We start from the raw sequence: 8,506 nt of genomic DNA, 5'->3' as shown, positions 1-8,506 counted from the left end.
GAAAGGACCTTGAAGCGAAAGCTAAGAGAAGCTAAGGCACAACTCTCTGTAGAGGACCTAACAGAAATCTTCAAAGAAGAAGAACCCATGGCAGCCGAAAATAACAACAATGCCAACAATGCAAGAAAGGTGCTGGGTGACTTTACTGCACCTACTCCCGACTTCTATGGGAGAAGCATCTCTATCCCTGCCATTGAAGCAAACAACTTTGAGCTTAAGCCTCAATTAGTTTCTCTAATGCAACAGAATTGCAAGTTCCATGGACTTCCATTGGAAGATCCTCATCAGTTTTTAGCTGAATTCTTGTAAATCTGTGACACTGTCAAGACTAATGGGGTTGACCCTGAGGTCTACAGACTTATGCTATTCCCTTTTGCTGTAAGAGACAGAGCTAGGATATGGTTGGACTCACAACCTAAAGAAAGTCTGAACTCTTGGGAAAAGCTAGTCAATGCCTTCTTGGCAAAGTTCTTTCCACCTCAAAAATTGAGTAAGCTTAGAGTGGAAGTCCAAACCTTCAGACAGAAGGAAGGAGAATCCCTCTATGAAGCTTGGGAAAGATACAAACAATTGATCAGAAAGTGTCCCTCTGATATGCTTTTTGAATGGAGCATCATAGGTATTTTCTATGATGGTCTGTCTGAACTGTCCAAGATGTCTTTGGATAGCTCTGCTGGAGGATCTCTTCATCTGAAGAAGACGCCTACAGAAGCTCAAGAACTAATTGAAATGGTTGTAAATAACCAATTCATGTACACTTCTGAAAGAAATCCTGTGAACAATGGGACAAGTCAGAAGAAAGGAGTTATTGAGATTGATACTCTGAATGCCATACTGGCTCAGAATAAAATATTGACTCAGCAAGTCAATTTGATTTCTCAAAGTCTGTCTGGAATGCAAGTTGCACCAGGCAGTACTAAGGATGCTTCATCTGAAGAAGAAGCTTATGATCCTGAGAACCCTTCAATGGAAGAGGTGAATTACATGGGAGAACCCTATGGAAACACCTATAATTCTTCATGGAGAAATCATCCAAATCTCTCATGGAAGGATCAACAGAGACCTCAACAAGGTTTCAACAACAATAATGGTAGAAGAAACAGGTTTAGCAATGGCAAGCCTTTTCTATCATCTTCTCAGTAACAGACAGAGAATTCTAAGCAGAGCCACTCTGACTTAGCAACCATGGCCTCTGATCTAATCAAAACCACTCAAAGTTTCATGACTGAAACAAGGTCCTCCATTAGAAACTTGGAGGTACAAGTGGGTCAGCTGAGCAAGAAAATTACTGAATTCCCTCCTAGTACTCTTCCAAGCAATATAGAAGAGAATCCAAAAGGAGAGTGCAAGGCCATTAACATGGCCGAACTTGGAGAGGATGAAGAGGCAGTGAACGCCACTGAGGAAGACCTCAATGGACGTCCACTGGCCTCCAATGAGCTCCCTAATGAGGAACCATGGGAATCTGAGGCTCACACTGAGACCATAGAGATTCCATTGGATTTACTTCTGCCATTCACGAGCTCTGATGAGTATTCTTCCTCTGAAGAGGATGAGTATGTCACTGAAAAGCAAGTTGCTAAATACCTTGGAGCAATCATGAAGCTAAATGACAAGTTATTTGGTAATGAGACTTGGGAGGACGAACCTCCTTTGCTCACCAAAGAACTGGATGACTTGTCTAGGCAGAGATTACCTCAAAAGAGACAAGATCCTGGGAAGTTTTCAATACCTTGTACCATAGGCACCATGACCTTTAAGAAGGCTCTGTGTGACTTAGGGTCAAGTGTAAACCTCATGCCTCTCTCTGTAATGGAGAAGCTAGGGATCTTTCAGGTATAAGCTGCAAGAATCTCACTAGAGATGGCAGACAATTCAAGAAAACAAGCTTATGGACTTATAGAGGATGTTTTGGTAAAGGTTGAAGACCATTACATCCCTGCTGATTTCATAGTCCTAGAGACTGGGAAGTGCATGGATGAATCTATCATCCTTGGCAGACCCTTCCTAGCCACAGCAAAGGCTGTGATTGATGTGGACAGAGGAGAATTGATCATTCAAGTGAATGAAAAATCCTTTGTGTTTAGGGCTCAAGGATATCCCTCTGTCACCATGGAGAGGAAGCATGAAGAGCTTCTCTCAAAACAGAGCCAAACAGAGCCCACACAGTCAAACTCTAAGTTTGGTGTTGGGAGGCCACAACCAACTTCTAAGTTTGGTGTTGAACCCCCACATTCAAACTCTAAGTTTGGTGTTGGGAGGTTCCAACATTGCTCTGAGTATCTTTGAGGCTCATTGAGAGCCCTCTGTCAAGCTACTGACATTAAAGAAGCGCTTGTTGGGAGGCAACCCAATGTTATATTTTATCTATTTTCCTTTGTTATTTTATGTTTTCTGTAGGTTGATGATCATGAGAAGTCACAAAATCAATTAAAAAAGCAAAAACAGAATGAAAAAATAGAAAGAAAAATAGCACACCCTGGAGGAGAACTTGCTGGCGTTTAAACGCCAGTGAAGCTAGCAAATGGGCGTTTAACGCCTAGTCTGGCACCATTCTGGGCGTTTAATGCCAGAAAGGGGCACCAGACTGGCGTTAAACGCCAGAATTGGCACAGAGAGCATTTTTGCTCGCCACTTGGTGCAGGGATGACTTTTCCTTGACACCTCAGGATTTGTGGACCCCACAGGATCCCCACCTACCCCACCACCCTCTCACTACTTCTCCCCCTTTGGCCGAACCATAAGCCATCTCCATCTCCTCTATTTCTTTTTCTTCTACTCTCTTCTTTCTTCTTTTGCTCGAGGACGAGCAAACCTTTTAAGTTTGGTGTGGTAAAAGCATTGCTTTTTGTTTTTCCATAACCATTTATGGCATCCAAGGCCGGAGAAACCTCTAGAAAGAGGAAAGGGAAGGCAAAAGCTTTCACCTCTGAGTCATGGGAGATGGAGAGATTCATCTCAAGGGTGCATCAAGACCACTTCTATGAAGTTGTGGCCAAGAAGAAGGTGATCCCTGAGGTCCCTTTTCAAACTCAAAAAAGGTCAACTTTAATCAAAGGTTGGACCAAGTCCTCATGGATATCTGTGTGGAAGGAGCTCAAAGCAAACAAGAGATCCCACTCATCATGAAATCCCTGAGATGCCTCAAGGGATGCACTTTCCTCCACAAAACTATTGGGAGCAAATCAACACCTCCCTAGGAGAATTGAGTTCCAACATGGGACAACTAAGGGTGGAGCACCAAGAACATTCCATCCTCCTCCATGAAATTAGAGAAGATCAAAGAATCATGAGAGAGGAGCAACAAAGACAAGGAAGAGACATTGAGGAGCTCAAGCACTCCATAAGATCTTCAAGAGGAAGAACAAGCCGCCATCACTAAGGTGGACCCGTTCTTTAATTTCCTTGTTCTTCATTTTCCTGTTTTTCGAAATTTTATGCTTATGTTTATCTATGTTTGTGTCTTGTGATCATTAGTATCTTAGTGTCTATGCCTTAAAGTTATGAATGTTCTATGAATCCATCACCTTTCTTAAATGAAAAATGTTCCTAATTGAAAAAGAGAAGAATTGCGTGAATTTTAAATTTTATAACAGATTAATTATTTTGATGTGGTGGCAATACTTTTGTTTTCTGAATGTATGCTTAAACAGTGCATATGTCTTTTGAATTTGTTGTTCATGATTGGTTGGCTCTTGAAAGAATGATGAAAAAGGAGACATGTTACTGAGGATCTGAAAAATCATAAAAATGATTCTTGAAGCAAGAAAAAGCAGTGAATACAAAAAAAAAGAAGCGAAAAAAAAGGGGAGAAAGAGAAAAAGAAAGAAAAAGAAAGAAATAAAGTTGTGATCCAAGGAAAAAAGAGTGTGCTTAAGAACCCTGGACACCTCTAATTGGGGACTCTAGCAAAGCTGAGTCACAATCTGAAAAGGTTCATCCAATTATGTGTCTGTGGCATATATGTATCCGGTGGTAATACTGGAAGACAGAGTGCTTTGGGCCACGGCCAAGACTCATAAAGTAGCTGTGTTCAAGAATCATCATACTTAACTAGGAGAATCAATGACACTATCTGGATTCTGAGTTCCTATAGAAGCCAATCATTCTGAATTTCAAAGGATAGAGTGAGATGCCAAAACTATTCAGAGGCAAAAAGCTAAAAGCCCCGCTCATCTAATTAATACTGATCTTCATAGATGTTTTTGGAATTCATTGCATATTCTCTTCTTTTTATCTTATTTGGTTTTCAGTTGCTTGGGGACAAGCAACAATTTAAGTTTGGTGTTGTGATGAGCGGATAATTTGTACGCTTTTTGGCATTGTTTTTAGTATGTTTTTAGTATGTTTTAGTTAGTTTTTAGTATATTTTTATTAGTTTTTAGTTAAAATTCACTTTTCTGAACTTTACTATGAGTTTGTGTGTTTTTCTGTGATTTCAGGTATTTTCTGGCTGAAATTGAGGGACCTGAGCAAAAATCTGATTCACAGACTGGAAAGGACTGCAGATGCTGTTGGATTCTGACCTTCCTGCACTCGAAGTAAATTTTCTAGAGCTACAGAAGCCCAATTGGCGCGCTCTCAACGGCGTTGAAAAGTAGACATCCTGGGCTTTCCAGCAATGTATAATAGTCTATACTTTTTCCGAGATTTGATGGCCCAAACCGGCGTTCCAAATCAGCTCAAGAATGCCCGGCGTTAAACGCCGGAACTGGCACAAGAATGGGAGTTAAACGCCCAAACTGGCACAAAAGCTGGCATTTAACTCCAAGAAGAGTCTCTACACGAAAATGCTTCAATGCTCAGCCTAAGCACACACCAAGTGGGCCCGGAAGTGGATTTTTATGTCATTTACTCATCTTTGTAAACCCTAGGCTACTAGTTCTTTATAAATAGGACCTTTTGCTATTGTATTTTCATCTCTGGATCTTAGATCATCTTTAGATCTTTGAATCTGTTGATCACGTTTTGGAGGCTGGCCTCACGGCCATGCCTAGACCTTGTTCTTATGTATTTTCAACGGTGGAGTTTCTACACACCATAGATTAAGGTGTGGAGCTCTGCTGTACCTCGAGTATTAATGCAATTACTATTGTTCATCTATTCAATTCAGCTTGTTCTTGTTCTAAAATATTCATTCGCACTCAAGAACTTGATGAATGTGATGATTATGTGACGCTCATCATCATTCTCACTCATGAACGCGTGCCTGACAACCACTCCCGTTCTACAAGCAAACAAGGCTTGAATGTTTATCTCTTGGATTCTTTAATCGGAATCTTCGTGGTATAAGCTAGAATTGATGGCGGCATTCAAGAGAATCCGGAAGGTCTAAACCTTGTCTGTGGTATTCTGAGTAGGATTCAATGATTGAATGACTGTGACGAGCTTCAAACTCCTGAAGGCTGGGCGTTAGTGACAGACGCAAAAGAATCAATGGATTCTATTCCAACCTGATTGAGAACCGACAGATGATTAGCCGTGCCGTGACAGGGTGCGTTGAACATTTTCACTGAGAGGACGGGACTGTAGCCACTGACAACGGTGATGCCCAACATACAGCTTGCCATGGAAAGGAGTAAGAAGGATTGGATGAAGACAGTAGGAAAGCAGAGAGACGGAAGGGACAAAGCATCTCCATTCGCTTATCTGAAGTTCTCATCAATGAATTACATAAGTATCTCTATCTTTATCTTTATGCTTTATTCATATATCATCCATAACCATTTGAGTCTGCCTGACTGATATTTACAAGATGACCATAGCTTGCTTCATACCAACAATCTCCGTGGGATCGACCCTTACTCGCGTAAGGTTTATTACTTGGACGACCCAGTGCACTTGCTGGTTAGTTGTGCGAAGTTGTGTTTATGCCATGGTATTGAGCACCAAGTTTTTGGATTCATTACCGGGGATTATTTGAGTTGTGAAAAGTAGTGATCACGAATTCGTGCACCACGTACGCACAGGAGGAAATTTAGTGAAGTGTGCAGACGCACACATCTGTGCGTCCGCATAGGTACTAGCACGTGCCTCCATTAAAAAGTCATGTGGCTTCACGTTTTGGGGCTCTTTTGGCCCATTTTTGAAGGCTTGGATGATGAAATCAAAGGCTATATGAAGGGGAATTCAACATTAGCTTGGAGAGCCATCTTAGAATAGGAAAAACACATAGTATAAGTAGGAATAATGTAGAATAGGAAATTCTCTCTTAGGATTTTAATTAGGGTTTGTAGCATTTTTTACTTCAAGTTTGATTTTGGATTCTAGTAATTGCATTGTAAGTATTTCTTTAATTTCTCTTTCAATTATACTACTTGTTCTACACTTTCATATATTTTACTCTCTTTTGTCAACATTTACATTGTCTTGTAATTTTGATTTCTAGTTGTTTAATTTGATGTTTGATGGCTTTTATATGTTCGTTTGAGTTACTTTTATTGATTTTGATCATTTATGGTTCATAGCTTTTACCATTTTCCCAATTTTGCCATGTTTTATGTTTATGCCCTCTATGTGTTTGATGAAATGCCAATTTTGATTATGGGGTAATTTCCACCCCTTGGCTTGGGGAAAATGAGTTTATGGATTACTAGAGCCGTAATGTCCAACATTTTGTGATAATTCTTGGGGAGTTAGTTGATTCTTGTTTCCGTTAAAGCTAACCTTTTATCAACTAGTTGGTAAGTTAGTTAGAACTTATAGATTAAGATCAATTATACTTGCTTGACTTACTCCTCGATGATAGGGGTTAACTAAGCGAGATTAACTCATGATAATTATCATAGTTGTGGTTATGGCAAGGAAGGGATTCCATAATTCATCCCAAGTCAAGGTTGCATTTATGTTTTGAACCACCTTTCCATCACTTTATAGTTTTACTTGTTCATATTATATACTTAGTTCTTTTATTCCTTTATTAGTTTATTAATTGCAATTTTGAATCTTTTTTTATCTCTTTATAGTTTTGCTTTCATCATTGAGAATCTCCTTTGTTCTTGCAACCAAAATTGTGCACTTGTTGGCATTAGTTCCTAGGGAAGATGACTCGAGATTTAATTACTCTCGGTTATTTAGAAATTTTAAACTTTGATTGGGCATTACTTGTTGGTTGAGAGCTATACTTGCAACAAAGTTATCTCTCCTTTATCGAGAAGGAATTCTTAACCGACGGTTTTGCTTGCATCAAGTTTTTGGCACCGTTGCCGGGGAGCTAGCGTCATGAGTGCTATGTTTGGTTGTTGTAAATATGTCCATAGTGTGAATACAGGCTTTTTGGTTGTTTGTTTGCTTTTGTTGATAATTAGCATTTTATTTCTTTTTTCACTTGATGTCCTTAGTTTTTATTTTCAATTTTCTTTATGAGTTATCACCCTCTTGGTTTGGAGTTTGGTTGTGATCATTTTGTAGGGTTTGATAACTTCAATTGTGGATTGCATCATGGGTTTGGAGCATCAAATTTGGGAGGAGCAACCTCTTCCATATTACAATGAACCATACCCTTCCCGATATGCATACCTAAATCTAGGATATGGTGGATTTCACTATGACTATACACCTCCACCACCATATACCTATGACCCCTACCCTCAACACAACCCTCAATCACCATATTTTTAAACACCACATCAATACCACCATCCACCTCCTTATACACCACCTTAAGATGCCTATCAACATGAACTACCTCCCACATATACAACCTTCTTCCTTACCAATGAACATTCCCTTTCACACCAATGTAAAACTTTCTCACCCTTGACCCAAGACCATAAAGACCTTCAATTTCTTCTCCAAGAGCAAGAAGGATCCCGAAAAACTCAAGGGCAAATCATGGCTACCATAAACGAAGCGGTAAACCGCTTAATCCTCCTACGCTCATCCGATCAAGGCATTCCTCTTGAGGAATGTGAGGGATCAACTAAAGCCTATAGTGAAGAGGAGAGCATGGAGCCACAAGGGAAAGAAGAAGGGTTAGAGCTTGAAGTGCAACAAGAGGAAGATAGTGAAGTATGTGAACTGGAGGAGAGAAGGGGAGAATTGAGGGAGGTTGATCAATATGATGATTCCATCATCAATGATTTTTTGTCCTCCTTGATCAATCCCCTTGATGATCCTAACGAGCTTCTTCCCATTGAGCTTGAGAAAGACATAGAGGTAGACTTCTCACAACCTCCTTGTTGTGATGTGAGTGATAGGAAAGAGGAGGAAGATGTTGGTAAAGAAGGAGTGGAAAACCAAGAGCATATTGAGTGGGTGGCAATTTCACCTATGAGCTTCATTGGCCTCCACCAATATGCTATCTTGGAGTTGGATTACCAACTTAAGGTCCTTCTTGGGTTGGTACATGGTGGAGGAAGGAGTAGTGGTTGCCGAGCAATTCCAGGGTTCTTCAAGAAAATCAATTCAAGAATTAGAGTTTGAGTGGGGTGTAAACCACAATTGGGTGATTTTTGGAATATGTTGTGTTGCTACAAGGGTCAACTGAGACTTTGTTCATCCGGCA

General features: G+C 40.2%; 1 non-coding gene across 1 annotated transcript; it reads right to left on the bottom strand.

Annotated features, from left to right (window-relative positions):
- Window positions 1–492: 492 nt before the first annotated feature.
- LOC130951698 (small nucleolar RNA R71) lies at window positions 493–600 on the bottom strand. The gene has a single exon (XR_009074072.1). It is a non-coding gene; the product is annotated as a small nucleolar RNA R71 (small nucleolar RNA).
- Window positions 601–8,506: the final 7,906 nt, after the last annotated feature.

The sequence above is a fragment of the Arachis stenosperma genome, chromosome 1 (assembly GCF_014773155.1).
Source record: "Arachis stenosperma cultivar V10309 chromosome 1, arast.V10309.gnm1.PFL2, whole genome shotgun sequence".
Lineage (NCBI taxonomy): Eukaryota > Viridiplantae > Streptophyta > Magnoliopsida > Fabales > Fabaceae > Arachis > Arachis stenosperma.
The sequence above is the reverse complement of the archived record's forward strand: the minus strand, read 5'-3'. Positions and strand labels throughout refer to the sequence as shown.